The following is a 19,722-nucleotide window of genomic DNA, read 5'->3' on the forward strand; positions in this document are numbered from 1 at the left end:
AGCCCTGTATACCTCGTTTCATGGAAAAGCCTCTTCTGAAAAAAAAGTGGAAAAAGCTACGCAAGATGCGGAGTGCACTTTGAGTAGCTTTTTCTGCAAAAACGCTGCAGTCTAGACCTAACCTCTGTGTGGAAATAGGGTACAGAAGTGGGGGGAGGAAGGACACCCTGACATCAGCCCCTTCCTTTTCTCCCTCCCACATTCTGCACAGCAAGCAGGAGACTCCCAGGGGGCAGCTCCAAGGCAGAGGGGGCAGGAGCAGCATAACAGTGGGTGGAAGGGCAATTGAAGTGCCAGCACATGATAGCTTCTTGGCAGAACTAGTCAGGATCCCCTGTCAGAGGCTCCAAGATCTACCAGTAGATCCCAGTCTGCTGGTTGGTGACCACTGCCCTAACAAGAAAGATCCAATTGTCCGAGGGAACCCTTTCGCACAGAGAGTGAGAGACATTTCAAAAGTGTATTTTTATGATCTTTTATCATTTTTCTTACCTGCGTTACAGGGATGTGAATCGCAAAGCATTCTAACGTGTCCCAAGTGAAAAAACTAACAGCATATTTATGCTGCTGATTAACAAGGAAGTACAAAACAATTAGCAACCCCTATTCACGGGTCATTCCCTGACCCTGCAGGAATCTGTAACAACACAGAGATCCCTAGCTAAAGTATACTCATTTCCTCTAGTTTTCCTTCCCGTTTATAACTCCGCCTGCCTCTATCATGTCCACCCAGCTCTGAGCCCCCTCCGCCCAATGCCAACAGGAGAGCTGACTGGGCTGCAAGGCTCCTGTTAACCCTTTGTTTGCCAACACAGGGTCTCCACATGTGGTCCCAAGAACCTTAACTTGGGATTTCCAGGTTAACGGTTGTTTTTCTGAGAAATTTGCAATAGTCTCTCAAGTGTGTTTTAAATCCTACATATATACAATCTTAAATCCACATTAAGTTTTTGCCCAGCTATTTCCTGTGGCACACTGTACCTCAAAGCAACACCTTGGAACCCCCACATTTAGTGTCATATAATTATGTTTTCTACAGAGTATGCCAATTGAGGTCTCATTTTAAAAGCCTTAACCTGTTGAACATTAATATCCTGTTGGAGTGTATGTGTTATCATTGTCTGGGAAGTTAAGAAGTTTTGCTATGTGTATATGTAGTGAGGTTGGGAACACCCACAACCATCTTTGCAGGAACAGGTTGAACCTCCAAAATCTGGGGCTTTCTGGTCCAGCAACATCCATGGTCCAGCAGAACTGCAGATATTGCTGGATCAGAGAGCTCTGGCACCCAGGAATGGGAACCGGCTGGGAGCCCCATCCCTGGGGAGCTCCGGCCAGCAGGACTGGCGAGCCCCATCGCCGGGCAGCCCTAGACGGGCGGGTCAGTAGTGAGGCAGCCAGCAGCCAAAGCAGGGCAGCTGACAAGCCCCATCCCCAGGGATCCCTGGTGGAGTGCAGCAAAAGTGAAGCAGCCAGCAAGTCCAGTTCCAGGAGATTCCTGGTCAGGCGGGGGAGAAATGAGGCCACAGTGGCTGGGGAGCCCCAGCAGACTAGAGCTCAAGTCCAAGTCCTGCAGGCTGGAGCCCAGTGGCAGTGGGGCTGGAGTGGAGCCAGCTACAGAGAGGAGTGTCTGAGAGGCTGGTGGCAGGCGTCCATCCCTAATGGTGGAACATACACACCTCAAGCACTTTTTTTGCGTAAAAAAGATACAGTAAATCACAGGACAGAGGGCTTTTGCCAGTAGAGTTATTCCTCTCCCCACGAGGAATAATTCCTTTTTGTGCTATAACTCTTGTGCAAAAAGGTAGGTGTGGACGCTCTGCAGGACTTTCTTGTGCAAAAAGAGCCTATCAGAAAAAGTACAGGTGCTCTGATGGCCATTCTGTGAATGGCCATCGGAGCTTTCTTGCACAAGAGCGTCCGTGCAGTGTGGATGCTCTCTTGTGCAAAAGCACATCGCTTCTGCGATGCACTTTTGAGGTCTGGGCGCGCTTTTGCGCAAGAAGTTTTGCGGAAGATCTCTGCAGTGTAGACAAAGCCCCAATGTTTTCTCTAATATTTTCCATCCATGTGTGGAATACATTTTGTTATATGCACAGAGGCATGTGCAGATGTGCACCACGAGCAAAAACACACGTTGCCAGCTGAAGGTGCTCTGTTTCTCAGCTTGGCAGCATTTGAATCACTCATGGGTGGCCACTCAAGCTCTCATCTTACAGGGAACACTGGATCAAAGCAAAAGATCTTCCCCACAAGCTAGAAGAAACTATAAAGAGAGAAAGTGACATCATCACTTGGCCTAACTCCTCCCCACAACCACCTCTGGAACCATATCTGGAAGACAAAGAACTTGAACTGAGAGAGGGTAGTCCTGCCCTGGAAGGCAGTTGCAGCCTGAGTATTGAGGATCTGTGACCTGTTTATACCATCCAGCAAACTGAAACACGGCTTCACTCAAATCCTGTTTAGTTTATTGAACTCAGACTGTGAATTTACTTTTGTTCCTTAGAAACTCATTTTGATCTCTATGCTTTCTATTTCTAACCACTTAACCTCTCTCTTTCTGCAGTTAATAATCTGTTTATATTTTACCTAACATGGTGCATTTTGGTTGAAGTGCTTGGGAAGTCTCTGTTCACTTTATAGGCTACATCTACACTGCAGCAGTTTTTCAGAAGAGGAAATGCAAATGGAGCGCTCATTTGCATATTCTCACCTGATCCTTTTTGCGGAAGAGGTTTTTGTGATAAAAAGCCCTCTGTAGACGGGGCCATTTGTCGGAAAACCCCCAGTCCTTTGGGACTGCTGCGGAAGCCAACCAAGAGGAGCGCCTCATTGTTATTGCAGTCGCCATGGTTCGGGCTGCTGTATCCGCCGCATCCAAGGAGATCACCCATCCTCCGGTCTTTTTCTCTGAGAGAAAATACCTCGAATAGAAGCCCCTTCCTCTGACCTGGGGGGGTATGGGCTCTATGGCTCCTATGGAGAGCAAACACTGTGCCTCTTCTTTTAAGCGGCTCTCGTGAAAGGGGTCCCTGAAAAGGGACGGGGTTGGTGGATTTGTGGGTGGTATGGTAGTGAAGGGGATGGTGAGCCCAGATACCACCAGTTGTAATACCCAACGGTCTGAGGTAACAGCTGTCCATTGGTCTCGAAAAGGTCGAAGTCGATAGTGAAAAAGAGGAATGTTGTGCTGTTGTTGGTGTTCCGTCACAGTAGGGAGTCGTTGCAAGCCCTCGATCGAACCATCAAACTTGCTGCTTGGGATTTTGTTGGTTGTTTGAGCAAAATGGTTGAGATCGTTTGCGTTGAGGGAGCTGTCTTTGGTGTAATTGATCCATGACTCGCTGTTGGTGTTGTTGCCTTTGATAAGGGTAATTGTACCTTCTCTGGTACGGGTAATACTTCTTGCACCTAAATGGGGGTGTATACATTCCCAAGGTGCGGAGCGTAGACCTGGAATCTTTTCCGGAAGGAAGGATCTCATCCATCTTTTCTGCAAATAATTTATTTTTATCAAAAGGGAGATCCTCGACTTTTGCGTGGAGCTCCTTTGGGACTGCTGCGGAAGCCAACCAAGAGGAGCGCCTCATTGTTATTGCAGTCGCCATGGTTCGGGCTGCCGTATCTGCCGCATCCAAGGAGATCTGCAGACTCGCCCTGGATGCAGTAAAACCCGCCTGGACCACAGATTTTAAGAGGGGGCGCTTGCTCTTTGGAAGATATTGGAAAAGCTGAGATGTTTCTCATAATTATCAAAATTATGATTCGACAATAGCACAGCATAATTAGAGATATGCAAGAGAAGGGTTGCCGAGGAGTAAACTTTTCTGACAAATGTGTCCAACTTTTTGGTATCCGGGGTAGTCTTATACTGTGGTGCCTTGGCCCATTGCTGTACCGCATCCACCACTAGGGAATTTGGCTGCAGATGATTGAAGAGAAATTCTAAGTTCTTAGACGGAACAAAATATCATCTATCGGCTCTCCGGCAGGTTGGGGCCACCGTAGCTGGTGTCTGCCAAATAGCATCGGCTGCCTTCATAATGGCCTCATCGATAGGGATGGTGAGCTTTGCCTTCTGCCTGGGGTGCAAGTTTTTCAGCAGCCGCTGTTGCTTCGTTTGAGACTGCACTATCTGTATTTCCTGGGATTGAGCCACCCGCTTGAATAGATCCTGAAACTGCTTAAAATCGTCCCGTGGGGACGAGTCTGGTGGAAAGACCGCAGCACATGACGATGAAGGTGAACCATCAGGAACCGGGTCTTCAGATCGATGATCGTCCCGCTCAGATAACTGACCATCCTCTAGGTCTGCATGGTGTGATGTGGCCTCCCGGCTGCGTGGCGGAGAAGCCAAGTTACGGTCACAGTGGTGATGTGACGGAGAATGTCTCATTGACGGCGGATTATAACGCGAGGAGCATTGGAAGTCATAATGATAGGAGCATGAACGTGTTGAGCACAAAGAAGAGTGATGGTATTCAAAATAACGATATGATGGATGAGGAGACGAGCACCTATATGATCTATTGCTAGTATGCTTGCTGTCTCTCGTGCTTGCTATGTGGAACGTAGTAATAAGGACATTCATATGGTGGAGAATAGGATGGACCTCTATAGTAACTCCTGTAATGGGGACGCCCATAAGGGGACTGTTGTCTGTAATAAGTATGGTGCCTGGGGCTGTGTTGTCGGTAACCATGATGGTATGGTGAGCCATACTCCGTTGGAGGACAGGGGCCAGGTGAAAATTTTGGGGAAGGAGAGAAGTGCGAGTCCTATCCCCATATTGTTAATGGTGCCTCTGATTGGGGGTGCCTCTGTAAATCCGGCTCCCACTCCGGCGCCGGTACGGTGATCAGCTGTTGCTGCGGTGCTGCATCTACCGGTGCCGAGGCTGTTTGCAGCTCATAAGCCCCATGTGAAACCTGCATTAGTGGCTGGAGAGGTGATGGTGCTGGAGGGGTTTTGCCCGGTGCCGGCGGCATAGTCGCGGGTGTGTGCTGGTCAGCAGCTGTCCGTGGGGGTGAATAGAGCAGTGCCGGTGCATTCTGAGCATGTGCACCGCTTGACCGCACCACAGCTGATTTCGGTGCTGGCAACTCTGAGATGCCGGTGCCAGGAGAGCCTTGTGAAGTGGCACCGCTGTCCGTGCGGCTTTGAAAAAGAGCGGTGCGGTGCCAGCGTCTTCTTAGTAGAGGCTGCGCTTGCCGGCACCGAGGCTGCTGCCAAAAGCACTCTCTCTGGCGCTGCAGCCCTACTCCCATTCGCCCCTGATCCTGATGAGGAGGATCGAGGGGCAAGGGCAGATGGGTCACAGTCACCTACCACCAATATATCGGGTGGTAGGGATCTGGCTGGGGAGATTCTTTGCCTCTTCTCCCTCAGATCTGGGGAAGAGATCCTCCGTTCAGGGGTTCTCCCCCTCTGTTTAACATTTTCTGCCCTGGGGTCCAGCGCTTTATCAAGTAGAAACATCTTCAGCCTCATTTCTCTATCTCACCGAGTTCGGGCTGTCATTTTCGCACAGTGCCCGCACTTGTGAGTGTGGCTTTCCCCCAGGCAACGCACACAAAGCGAATGCCCATCTGAGAGAGGCATTGGCTCACTACAGTGGCCACATTTCTTGAAGCCTGGAGACGCAGGCATGATTGTTAATCAGTTTCTTCCTGAGACAAGGTTTTATTTGTTTTGTTTTTTTCCTCTTTCTCAGCTGATCCGTGGCTGTTAACAGCGGGAAGCCGCTGTAAGCTGCAGTTTAAATAAAAAGGTTTCCTTCTTTGCTTTTTTTAACTCCAGTAAACAAGATGAAAGTACAATAAAGGTAATCTAACTATATACAATTAACTATTTAAGTACAGATTCCCTGAGAGAAGGAGAACTGCTGTGAGGAGAAGATCAGAGCTCCATCTGCGTTCAGGGACGGATAAGAGGAACTGACAGGGAAGCCCGGTGCGCGCAAAGATCAAAGAGCGCGAACGGCGCGAGCTGTCTCCTGCACACGCGCACCCGGCTGAAAACAGCTAAACAAAGCATCCGAGCTGTGGTGCGGGATGAGCCCGACACCATGAGTGGAGCACCCACGGCGACCACTCAAAGAGGGATCACAGGGTTGCCAGAGCTCTTGGGAGTTCCCCGAGCCCAACTCCCTTCCCACACACCACGACTAACCCCAACTTATCCCATCCTGCAGCAGGGCTTTGTGAAGGTGGGTTTCTTCCCACCCCCCTCCTTTCGTAGGCAACCCCGTTCCAGCAGTTACCACCCTCCTGGGACAATAGCACGAGAGTGTCATACCTGCATGACCAGGGCACCGATGGTCAGCCTCCCCATGCCAAACTGGTTCCTGATGGATTGGTAGTGACCGATGTGGCGAACTTCCAAATAGTGATGCTGACCCGATTCTGGAGGGGGACTGGTGGGTCGCATGTGGGTATCCTGTCGCCAGGGGGCAGGGGCGAGCCACTCACACAGCTCCAGGAAGGTGTCCTTCTGCATGTGCAAGTTCTGGAGCCACTGCTGGTTGACCCATCACTCCATGACTATTTGGTCCCACCAGTCAGAACTGGTCCCCCATCACTAGAAGCGGTGCTGCACGGTGTGCAGGGAAGGGCAGGAGGGGCAGTGCTGCATGAGCAGCATGTGGAGAGAGGAGGTGCCCCGCAGGGAGCAGCAGGTCCTGTTCCTGCAGAGCCATGAAGGCAGCCCACAGTGACTGCACCAGCAGGTGCAGCAGCAGGTCTAAGAACTGGTGACTGCTTTCCAGCAGGTCCGGCTCCATGGCTGGAGTGCTGTGGTGTCCGCCAGGGCAATCAGAGCAGGTAGTGAGATGAGTTTGCTGTCCCTGAAGGAGGTAGGCAAAGGTGAAGAGGCTGACACACAGCTGTATGAGGTGAGGGGTCCCTTTAAGCGCTAGCCTGTCAGCAGCTCCAGACAGTGACTGCTCTACTGCTGCCTTGTCCAAAGTATTTCTGGGGAGGCTTTAAAAGCAATTCAATCTCCAATGAGTGTGGACGCTCTATTTTTAAATAGCTCAGTGCTATTTCAATGGGCATTTGTAGGGTAGACGTGCTATTTATCCCTAGCCTCTGTTTCTCTGGAGGTGGATGACAGAGGAGGGATCATGTGGGGATTACCTGTTGTGTTCCCTCCCTCTAGGGCATCTGGTATTGGCCACTGTCGGCAGACAGGTTACTGGGCTAGATGGACCTTTGGTCTGACCCAGTATGGCCGTTCTTATTTCGAAATAAGCAATTTCAGAATTTGTATTCTGAAATTGCTTATTTTGAAATAAGCGTGCAGTGTAGACATACCCCCAGCTAGATTGCATGAATGCTCCCAGAGTTATTCATGAATCTCTCAGAGAAAGGCATCAGCCAAATATTCCCAAGCTCTCAGCCTGGTACCTCAGGATTATACCTTCTTGCATTGCTCACGCTGAGCAGTACAAATGTATTGTTTCACCACTTCATCAATGGAAAGCAGACACAAAGCAGCCTTTGAAAGCCTGAGCAAGTTATCAGACACTTCAGGAAAATTCACTAGTAAAGATAAAACAGTTACACAAACGTACTGACTACAGAAGTGACTAAGTGATAGGCAGTCGGCATGTTTACCAAACGAAAAAAAACATAAGCACTAAAACTCTCCCCCCATCAGACTGGGCAACATCTAGTTTAAGAAGTTTTTCTCACCCCACTGGATACTGCAGTCCCTTTAATCTGGGCCAGTCTCTCTGTGAGAGTCTTCAGCCTTCTGAATGTCTTTGTTGCTTGCAGCATCGGTGGGGGCAAGAGAAAGGCAAAGCATGGGGCGAGGGGCCTCCTGTTTTCTGTTTTACCTCATAGTCCATGTGCTTGGAGAAAAAAAATCCAGGCATGTCCAGTGGGCATTGCTGAGTCCCTGGACAAGGTTGAGCAATTTCCCTGGTGTGTTCTTATGCAGGTGAGCAATTGAATTGTAGTTCCCTTGCTGGACAATGGCTGTTGATGTTTGACACTGCCCAGGGTGTTGTCTTTGTGTAACTAATACCTGGCTGATTCCCCCAGTGTACAGGATGTTTTAGTGACAACCATACAACACAATCTCATTGCTTCATATGCCCTAAAGATACACATATTAGCTACATCTACATTGCGCAGTCTTGTGCAAGAAGATATGCAAATGAGGTGTGGCGATAAATATCGCCACGCCTCCTTTGCATACCCAATGAGCTGCCATTTTGCACAAGAGCTATTCAGAACGGCTCTTGCGCAAAAGCCCCTTGCGCAAAATGGTGCCTCATTAGGTATGCAAATGAGGCACGGCAATATTCATTGCCATGCCTCATTTGCATATCTTCTTATGCAAGAATGCACAATGTAGATGTAGCCATTTGATAGAACAGTGACTTTCAGCCAATCATAACCTCTCCCATGGCATGCTTTATATGCAATTTTACAATCATATACAGGGAGGAATAAGGATGTTCTGGGGTACTCCCTCAAAGTATGAAACGTCAGGTGGGACACAGAGTTCAATGGTCTCGCATTCCAAGTTGCTCCCAGGGAACCCAGAACAGGTGTTTCCAGGCTGTTCTATGCAGTATTGTGATAGCTGTGTTGGTCCCAGGAGATCAGAAAGACAAGATGGGTGAGGCAGCATTATTTTTATTGGACCAACTTCTAATAGTGAGAGAAACAGGCTTTCAAGCTTACACCATGCTCTTCTTCATGTCTGGGAAAGGCACTCAGGGTGTCACAACTGACTAGAAGACCAAACAGATAGCTTATAGCAGAAAGAGTTAGAACATATTCGGAGACCCCTTTCAGGTGAAGTAGCGCATGAGTTAAATTGTTTTCTGTGGCTATGTGGAAGCAAAGGTGCAGATAGCACAGCAGCTCCAACAGGGGCCTTAGAAAGGATGCAATGTGGGATTGTGAACATCCTAAACTAAAGTGTACCTGGCAGAGTAGCTACAACTGCTCCCTCCTTACTCATGTACACGAGCATCCCCTCTCACTTTGTGAGCGATCTCTTTGAAATCAATAGGGCAACTTGCTGAGTGTATTACGCCACAGAAGGATTTTGGAATCTGACCCTGCTAAGATGCTGACAGGCTCTCCTCCTGGAGAAAGCCAGCACAGCAACACAAATGTGGCATTTCTAGGTCAAGCTGATCTTGTGCAACTGAGGGGAGGGGAGGAGTGTTAGGAACCTCTTAGATCACCCAGCACATTTGTGGGCATAGTCAAAATACCTCTCCCAGAACTGTCATGAGATTCCAACACACCATTTTCAGGCAGTCTGATTCAGAGAGAGAGAGACAGTGTGTGTAAAGAATTAGTACTATGTCACCATGACACTGTACCTGTCACAGCTTCTCTTGTTTCCAACTTAAGGAGTCCTAGTCTTTTTCCTCCCATGCTTCACTGTGCTTTAAATCCTGCATGCAGGAAATTCCTTACGCTCTTTGCTCTTATTCCTTCAGGACATCTCTCATCTCATCAATTCTAACTGTTCAATAGCTTGAACTCAGTTGTTCCAACCCCTCTCTCTTCAGTCATGTTCTCAACATTGGATAATAAATATTAATGGCTTCCTTGTATACAGTGCTTATTTTGAAAAAAATCCCGTGGAGTTTTATGGTTCATATGTACACGGGGGCAACTTGATTCACCAATGAAATGTAGCTTACGCTGGGATGGAATGTGGCAGCTGTTTAGCAACATACAGCAACAATACACAATGGTTTAAGAGAAGAAGTGAAGATTATTATTATGTTCATTTGAAACTCCAGTAGACTCTAAGTGGGCAGCATGTTATTACTTGTTTTGGATGCTAACCAGAATACTTGGAATAACACTCTTACTTTTGCAACAAGTACCACAGGATTCTGAAATACCTAACACTTCTATATCGGCAAATTTACAATAAACACATTATACTCTTTGGGTACGTCTAGACTATATGCATCTGTTGCCAGAGGCATGTAGATTAGGCTACCAGACATAGTAAAATGAAGTGGCGATTTAAATAATCGCCTCACCGCTTCATTTAAATTTACATGGCTGCCGCGCTGAGCCGACAAACAGCTGATCAGGAGGGTTGGGGATGTCTGGGTCTGGAAGAGGGGAGGGGGACTGGGTTAGAGTGGGGGAGCTGGGGGTGCCTGGCTCAAGGGGAGGGATATTGGGTTAAAGTGGGGTGCACTGAAGCACCTTAAACTCAAAGTCTTCATGGATGCAGAATAAGACAGCTAATACAGATGTCATATTTAAATTCCAGGGCAAAAAAAGAATTAGCATGTACCTGGTTTACACTGTGTTTCTTTAAAGAAAATTCAAAGGCTATTGTTTGCTAGGCTGAAGCAATTATTCTGAGATATGAGTCTCTCCCTTAGGCTGTCTCTACACAGGCACTCTTTTCCATAAAGGGATGCTAATGAGACCAGTCGGAATTGCAAATTCCGCAGGGGATTTAAATATCCCCCGCGGCATTTTCATGAACATGGCTGCCGCTTTTTTCCATCTTGGGGTTTTGCCGGAGAAAAGCGTCAGTCTAGACGGGATCTTGCGGAAAATAAGCCCTTTTCCGCAAGATCCCTTATTCCTACTTTCAAGAGCCCATCTAGACTGGCACTTTTCTCCGGCAAAACCCCGAGCCAGAAAAAAGCGGCAGCCATGTTCATGCAAATGCCGCGGGGGATATTTAAATCCCCCGCGGAATTTGCAATTCCGAAGTGTCTCATTAGCATCCCTTTACAGAAAAGGGTGCCAGTGTAGACACAGCCTTATTGTTTTTGAACCTGTCATATTTGCAGTCTAGGACAGACCTGAATTTTTAGAACTATAAAAAAAAGCCATAATCTTCATATGTAAAAAAATAAATGAGGAAACCATACCAGAGAGTTGGAGTGAAACAGGTCCTTCAAATTGTGCTAATTTACTTTTCAGTTCAGTTTAATTTTAAAAAACTCACAGGACATAATAAGGAAGTAGTGTTAAATGTAAAATACGTGGTGGGGATGCTTATTTTTGGTGTAAGAATATTACTGTATATTCAAAGGTTTTTTTTTTAAATTTGATGTTCCTTGTCAAGTTTTCTGAAGATCTATGGACTGGCCGTGACTTTTTTAAGTAACTAGAGACTTTTTTATTGGTTTTTAGTAAATGGTCTGTTAATATTTGTCTATTACTAATTTTCATTTGTATGTTGTATGTGTTTAAAACTGTACTCTACTGCTGAATGTGAGCCAATCAGTAAATCATTAACTGGTCATTAGTAGTCAATCAGCGGACTAAATAACTCTCTGTCAGGTATTCTACAACAGAATTGAAATGTCCTGTAATGTTATTTTTATCACTATATTTTGTGTACTAAGATAGATAGATAAGATAAAAATAAATATATATGTGGCTCTTTGCACTCTATCCACAGCAATTTTGGCTCTTAGTCTCTAACCGGTTGGTCAACCCTGAACTAAACACAGAGCTTGAGGTCCACTAGACCATTCTTCCTCTCACTAAAGCTTGTTTGATGCAAGTGAATTTATTGTACCATTTATATAGAACTCACAGTAAGAAGTCCCATGTGGTCTCTAATAACCCCAGGGGCTCTTGTGCATTTCAAGGGGTAAGCGCCCTCGTGGAGCCCAGAGTCAGCGGGACTGCCTGCTGGCCCCAGGCTGCACAGGGAGTTCCGTATTCCCCCTTTGAAATGTACAAGAGCCCCTGTGAGGCTTGTACATTTCAACAGAGGAATGTGGAAGTGCCTATCAAGTAGTCAATAGAAATTCCATCAACTAGTAAATTACTTGTTAGTTAATATTCTTAATGGGAACAAGACAAATCCACACAGCTGGAATGGGAGAGACCGTTAGAATAGTTTTTCTGCCCATACATAAAAGTCACAGCAGTTGTGGGCAACCTGCAGCCCATCAGGATTCTATGTGTGGCCTATGAGACATTTACCATTTGTCCAAGTGCAGGGTTGTCAGATTCTACTGGTTTCTGCCCAGTTTTTTCCTATCAGTATTACTAAGTGACACACATGTAAAGCAAAGGCATGTGAAGCGAGGTGTGTGCTGACTGAACACAACACTGACTGTGAGAGCTGTATGCTCCTGCATTCAGTCAAAGTGCTGCTATGGTTCAATTGGCACGCCCTGCAAATAATAGATACACAAGTGCAGTTAGAAAAACTACCCTATCCCAGAGACTATCTTGGGGTACGTCTACACTACAGCGCTAGTTCGAACTAACTTAGTTCGAATTAGTTAATTCGAACTAAGCTAGTTCGAACTAACGCGTCTAGAACTAAAAACTAGTTCGAACTAGCGTTTTGCTAGTTCGAACTAGCAAGTCCACATTGAGTGGACTCTGAACAGGGCTTAAGGATGGCCGGAAGCAGTGCCGGCAGGGCATAAAAGGAGGACTTAGAGCATGGAGATGCTGTCTCAGGCTAGCCGAGGGCTGCGCTTAAAGGGTCCCGACCCCCACCCCGGACACACAGTTCTAAGGGGTGCCCCGCTTCCAAAGAAGTTCTGGCTTGGAGTGCCCTGAGTGCCCACACTGGGCACATCACACCACTCGGCCATCAGCCCGGCTGCACTTGCCGCAGGCTGCCATCTGGGGAGAGGGAGTAATTGGGGGGCTGCAGGAGAGCTTCCACCCCCAGAAGCCCGCAGAGCCAGCCCAGTCCTCCCCATCGGGGGCTCGTACCCCATTCCTCCCTCACCTCCTTCCACTTACCCTTCCCTAGCCCCCCTTCTTATTGATGTACAAAATAAAGATAACGTTTCTTCCAACATTGACTCTGTCTTTATTGAACAAAACTGGGGGAGACTGGGAAAAGGAGGTGGGAGAGGGGAAGAGAAAGGCTGGGAGAGGGGAGGGCAACTAACATGATCAGGGGTTGGGAACAGGTCCCAGATGAAGAAAGGCTACAGAGACTGGGGCTGTTCAGCTTAGAAAAGAGGAGACGGAGGGGGGACAGGATAGAGGTCTCTAAAAGCAGGGGTTGGGTGGAGAGGGTGCATTCAGAAAAGTTCTTCCTGAGTTCCCATAAAGAAGGACTAGAGGACACCAAAGGAAAGGAATGGGTAGCAGGCTTGAAACTAGTAAGAGAAAGTTGTTGTTCTTGACAAAGCAAATAGTTAACCTGTGGAACTCCTTGCTGCAGGAGGCTGTGAAGGCTACAACTAGAACAGAGTTTAAAGGGAAGTGAGATCAAGTCATGGAGGTTGGGTCCATGGAGTCCTATTAGCCAGAGGGTAGGAGTGGTGTCCCTGCCCAAAGTTTGTGGAAGGCTGGAGAGGGATGGCACGAGACAAATGGCTTGGTCATTGTCTTCGGTCCATCCCCTCCAGGGTCCCTAGGGTTGGCCGCTGTTGGCAGACAGGCTACTGGGCTAGATGGACCTTTGGTCTGACCCAGTACGGCCATTGTCAGCTCAGGGCTCAGGGTCGGGGGTCTCAGTGGACCCCCTTGATTTTCATGCACACCTGGTCCTGGGTGGCCAGGCTGGCAGCTCTCCTGCCCTAGACAGCCACTTTCCTGTGCCTAGTGCGGAGATCGTGGACGAGGTCCACGATGTCCGCACTAACCCAGGAAGGTGCCCGCCTCTTGCGGTCCAGGGCAAGCTCCCGGGAGCCGCCAGCCTGGTCCCGGCAAGAGGGGGTGGGCTGGGGGGCATCGGGTGGGTGGCTCTGTGCCGTGCCAGGTGCAGGGTCTGCTAGCTGGGTGCTGGCAGGCTTGCACCTGGCACGGGCACCGTAGCCAGCCCGTGCCCCTTTAAGGGGTCCGGGGCCGGGAGGGGGGCATAGAGTTTCCCTGGTGTTGGCCAGAGTGGCCACCAGGGAAACCTGGGGAGGGCTAGCCTCCCACTAGTTCGAACTAAAGGGCTACACAGCCCTTAGTTCGAACTAGCTAGTTCGAACTAGGCGTTAGTCCTCGTAAAATGAGGTTTACCTAGTTCGAACTAAGCGCTCCGCTAGTTCGATTCAAATTCGAACTAGCGGAGCGCTAGTGTAGCACCTATTAAAGTTAGTTCGAACTAACGTCCGTTAGTTCGAACTAACTTTGTAGTGTAGACATACCCTTGGTTATTACAATCTTGCAGCCCACAGGGATGAAGGAGGACTACTCACTAGTCTGGGTGTGTCCACTGCTGAGTCACAGAGATGTATTTCCAAGAAAAAATTTGAAAAGCTGCATCGCCCCTTCATTAACATGTTTATCAGTCTAAATTGAAAGACTTGGAGTGCACACTGACTGCTTCTTTGCTTTTTATATGTTCCTTTGTTTCACTTGTAGTTTGCCCTATGGTGCAAACTCTCTTGTTTTGAGGCTTAGCACATAGGGGAAGCTAGGTGGCAAAGAACAGTCTGAAAGGCAGATGTGGATAATGCTCTTTCCTTATAAAGGCAAATGTAGTGCCCATCTTTAAAAAAGAGAAGAAGGACGATCCAGGGAACTACAGACCAGTCAGTCTTACCTCAGTCCCTGGAAAAATCATGAAGGGGATCCTCAAGGAATCCATTTTGAGGCACTTGGAAGAGGGGAAAGTGATCAAGAATAGTCAACATGGATTCACGAAGGGCAAGTCGTGCCTGACCAATCTGATTAGTTTCTATGCTGAGGTAACTGGCTCTGTGGATATGGGAAAGTCACTGGGTGTGATATACGTTGACTTTAGTAAAGCTTTTGATACAGTCTTGCACAATATTCTTGCCAGCAAAATTAAGGGAGTATGAATTGGATAAATGGACTGTAAGATGGACAGAAAGCTGGCTAGACTGTCGGGCACAATGGGTAGTGATCAACAGTTCGATGTCAGGTTGGTGGTCGGTTTCTAGCAAAGTGCCCCAAGGATCTGTTCTAGGACCAGTTTTGTTCAACATTTTTATTAATGACCTGAATGAGGGGATGGATTGCACCCTCAGCAAGTTTGCAGATGACACTAAGCTAGGGGGAGCAGTAGATACGCCGGAGGACAAGGCTAGGGTCCATAGTGACCTAGACAGATTAGAGGATTGGACCAAAAGAAATCTGATGAGGTTCAACAAGGACAAGTGTAGAGTCCTGCACTTGGGACGGAAGAATCGTTACAGGCTGGGGACCGAATAGCTAAGTAGCAATTCTGCAAAAAAAGGACTTGGGGATTACTGTGGATGAGAAGCTGGATATGAGTCAACAGTGTGCCCTTGTAGCCAAGAAGGCAAATGGCATATTAGGGTGCACTAGAAGGAGCATTGCCAGCAGAGCTACAGAAGTGATTATTCCCCTTTATTCAGCTCTGGTGAGACCACATCTGGAGTGGTGTGTCCAGTTCTAGGCCCCCCACTATAGAAAGGATGTGGACGCATTGGAGAGGGTCCAGCAGAGGGCAACCAAAATGATTAGGGGGCTGGATCACATAACCTGTGAAGAGAGATTGAGGGATCTGGGTTTGTTTAATCTACAGAAAAGAAGAGTGAGGGGGGATTTGATAGCAGCCTTCAATTTCCTGAAGGGAGGTTCCAAAGAGGATGGAGAGAGGCTGTTCTCAGTAGTGACAGATGGCAGAACAAGGAGCAATGGTCTCAAGTTACAGTGGGAGAGGTCTAGGTTGGACATTAGGAAAAACTATTTCACTAGAAGGGTGGTGAAGCACTGGAATGGGCTACCTAGGAAGATGGTGGAATCTCCATCCCTAGGAGTGTGTCTAGACTACATGGCTCCATCGACAGAGCCATGTAAAGTAGTTTACTTGACATAGTCAATGAAGCGGGGATTTAAATAATCCCCACTTCATTAAAATAAAAATGGACACCGCACTGTGCCGACAATCAGCTGATCCAGCACAGCGCAGCAGTCTAGATGCGGCGCGGTCGACAAAGGAAGCCTTTGTCCACCGCTCCAGTATGCCTCATGAAATGTCAACCGCACCGCATCTAGACTGCAGCGATCAGCTGATTATTTAAATCCCCGCTTCATTGACTATGTCAAGTAAACTACTTAACATGGCTCCGTCGATGGAGCCATGTAGTCTAGACACATCCTAGAGGTTAAGTCTCAGCTTGACAAAGCCCTGGCTGGGTTGATTTAGTTGGGATTGGTCCTGCCTTGGGCAGGGGGCTGAACTTGATGACCTCCTGAGCTCTATGATTCTATAAAGCAGTGGTCCCCAACACGGTGCCCGCGGGCGCCATGGCGCCCGTCGGGGCATTTGTGTGCGCCTGCCAAGTGCTCAGGGCCGGCCCCTGGGCACGTGGCACATGCGCGATGCTGTTCTGGGCGCACTGTGCATGCACAGCACCGGCTCCGAGTGCGCACCACATGGGGAGCGCCGGCCCTGGGCGTGCAGCTATGGGGGGGCACCAGCGGAGCGCTGGCCCCAGGCATGTGAAGAATTGGCCGCCCGAGCCCCGGGGCGCATGGGGGGTGCCGGCCCAGGGCACACGGTGAAAGGGCAGCGCCAGCCCCGGGCTTGCGGCAAATGAGTGGCTCCATCCATGGCCACGCAGCACATGGGGAGTGCTGGCCCCACCCCTGGCTGCATGGCGCATGGGGTTGCTGGCCCCAGGGACGCGGCTCATGGGGGACCCCACCCCCGGGCGTGTGGCGCCCTGGGCGGGCGAGTGGCCCCGGCCCCGGGTGCCCAGCAGCGCCAAATGGTTGGGGACCACTGCTATAAAGAGTAGCTTGAAAAGTTGTTCCTCTAAAGGAGGAATAAGTATTCAAATCAATGGAGGCTTTGAGTGGTCTGAGCAGAAGAAACTCCTTCAGCCCTGTTAGCTAGAGGGCTCAAGAAATATCTCCCATGTGTTTAGACACCCTATCGGGGAGCAAGCAAAAACACCTTTGGCTTCCAGAGTAGGAGATCAGCTGAAGATAAGATTCTGGAAGTACGAGACAAATTATATTTAACAAAGTGAAGGCATTTTGTATTTGCCTACATATTGATTTTGGATTTTAGGCTGCTGCTGGTTGTGAGAACTCAAATAAAACAGCTCATGTCTTTTCTGCATGTTTGTTTGGGATTACAGGCTTGCTCAAACAAGTCACTGGCTGATACATGAGCCTCTGGCTCAGGCTGGTGCCCTTTCACAAGGCTGACAGGCTAGAAAACAACAGGAGAGGTCTGTGTTCTGTTTTGTTTGGAGCGTTAGTTCAAAAATGACAGGAGTAAACCTGCAACTGACACTACTTCATGCTCTACTCAGGCACTTCCTTGGAGACTTCTATTAGAGAACAGGCTAAGCCCGACCCAACTTGGCTCAGGAGATCACATGGCCATGGCAAATAGCTGCAAGCAAATACAAGACATCTTTGCCCTCTTGATATATAAGTTCAAGCAAGCTTGAATCATCTTCAGTTTACAGGAACAGAGGTGACGGATGTTCAGGAGATGGCTGAGGGGTTAAAAAGCCCTTTCATGTCTCTGCTTGACATTTGGATCCAGCTTGGCCTGCAGTTGGGTGCAACTCAGAATTGATCTCACTGTGGGTATGTTTGGAAGAGGCATACTGCTACAGACAGTTTGAAGCTAAGAGCAAGAAATACATCCAAAATTTTTTGAGTCACCCTCAACACTGACTGGTGTTCTCTGAACACTGTTTTAGCTTGTCTTATCATCTGTACATGGGCAGGATCAATCTCCTTTCTTGATTTATACCATCACCCTAATGGGATTCAGAGACTGCAGCTATTTTACCTTCTCCCAGCAGCATTATCTACCTTGGATTTCATGTTTAGGGCTTTCTCTTTCTTTGATCCTTGGACCCCTTTTTCCTGCCTTGTGACTGCATACTGGAGACCAGGTCTGCATCTCTTATTGAAGTCCACTTACGGGGCTATTCATCATGGAGAAGGGTATCAGCTTTCTTCACACCAGAATTGTGTGGCATATTTTGAATTTGCTTGAGATAAGGTGGCAGTCTCCTGCTGGGTAGCTGCACTTCCATGGGACTTCATGCTTGTTGTGATACTGAATTTCATCACATTACATGCAGGTCTTCCTTGGTTTCATCAGATCATGCGGTGCGACTTCAGTTCTGTCCTCCTATGTCTGCTACTTACCTGTTTTGTTGGGGGGTTTTGGTGGGGGAGGAGTAGAAGGAGGGAAAGAAGATATTTCAAATTTGATCACTGCTTACTCTATTTTCTCACAACTCATTAAGATATTAACCACTGATTTCCTATTTGAGCTGATGTGGTACTATTCACACATCTTCCCCTTCCTTTGGAGTCTTATCATTATTCGACATATAACGCATATTTCAGTAATTATTAAGATAGCTTTTCTCTGTGTTATTTTGTGGTGGGGTTTCTCTATAAACATCTTAGTGCAATCCACCTAGTGCATTACAGTCACTTCATTCTTGTATATTCTAAATCAATAATTCTATCAAACGATAAGTTTATTTAGTATGTCCTGTTAAGTATGTTGACAATTCTTGAACTTTTCTCTGAAATAGTCACATTAGGGATGTGAATGTCTAGTTGACTATCCGATAAGCAAACTAGTCGTTGACTATCCGATAGTCAACTAGTCGCCTCTATCAGAAAGAGGCAGCAAGGGGGAGACAAAGCAGTAGTGCTGCATGCAGCCCAAGGCCAGCTGGGAGTCCCCAGTTGGCCCAGGCTGCATGCAGCATTTCAAAGCAGCAGCGCCAAGTGGAGCCCGAGGTCTGCTGCTTTGAAATGCCATGTCAGCTGGGAGTCCCCAGTTGGCCTGGGCTGCATGCAGCATTTCAAAGCAGCAGCGCCAAGTGGAGCCCGAGGTCTGCTGCTTTGAAATGCCATGTCAGCTGGGAGTCCCCAGTTGGCCTGGGCTGCATGCAGCATTTCAAAGCAGCAGCGATTGTGGAGCCCGGGGTCAGCTAGGGACTCCCCCACTCATCCTGAGCTCCACTCAGCACAGCCACTTTGAAACACCGCAAGGAGCCTGATGCTGAGCTCCCTGTGGCGTTTCAAAGTGGCAGCGCCACATGGAGCCTGGGCCCAACTGGGGGACCCCAGGCTCCATGCAGCGCTGCTGCTTTGAAATGCTCCTCTACAGCGCTTTCGCCTTTGAAGTGTAGCAACAGCCCTAGGGCTGTTGCTACATTTCAAAGGCAGAGGTGCCCTTATTGACCAATCGATAAGTCAATGCAAATTGCATTGATTATTCAATTAGCCAATTAATCTAAATTTTACATTCCTAAGTCACATGTTGGAATATTTCCCATTGGAAGTGATCTCAGACTAAATTAGTGCACAGCATAAAATGTAGGCTAAGAAGGCCTGTTTATACAGATACCAATATCCAGGGCAGGGAACAGAAGATGGGATAGCAACCTTTCACTGACTCCAAATCAGTCCACTTGAGTAGGACAAATCAGTTTAACTGGACAGCTGTTCTTTATCCTATGGGGAATAAAGTGAGGATCTCAGTTCTGATCCTAGGATGACAGACATTTTAGACACATATGAACACATGGAATGGTCCATGATTTCCTTGTGGGGGCTAGGGAGGGGAGTGCACTGTAGGAAAGCTTGCTGTTCTGCAGATAAGGAGAGGACTTCTATCTCCAGGGTTCATCAAGCCAACAACAGACTGAATATCAGAGAGGCTCACACTGCTCTACAGTCTTAAAGAGGATCCCCTCGCTCAATCAGACATGTGCCATTTTCTTGTCAGGTTTGAAGGGATCTGACAAGGGGTGCCTGCCCAAGCACATCCAGAGATATCCAGCATCCCCAACCTTCTCAGAAG

General features: G+C 48.1%; 1 protein-coding gene across 1 annotated transcript in view; it reads right to left on the bottom strand.

The window, feature by feature from the left end:
- Positions 1-650, bottom strand: part of MGAT3 (beta-1,4-mannosyl-glycoprotein 4-beta-N-acetylglucosaminyltransferase) — a 67,767-nt gene extending 67,117 nt beyond the window's left edge. The window contains exon 1 of the mRNA XM_075936609.1: positions 493-650. The gene's annotated coding sequence lies outside the window, so the exon portion shown is untranslated. The remainder of the gene's footprint in view (positions 1-492) is intronic.
- Positions 651-19,722: the final 19,072 nt, after the last annotated feature.

Source organism: Pelodiscus sinensis, chromosome 1 (genome assembly GCF_049634645.1).
Source record: "Pelodiscus sinensis isolate JC-2024 chromosome 1, ASM4963464v1, whole genome shotgun sequence".
NCBI classification, from domain to species: Eukaryota; Metazoa; Chordata; order Testudines; family Trionychidae; genus Pelodiscus; species Pelodiscus sinensis.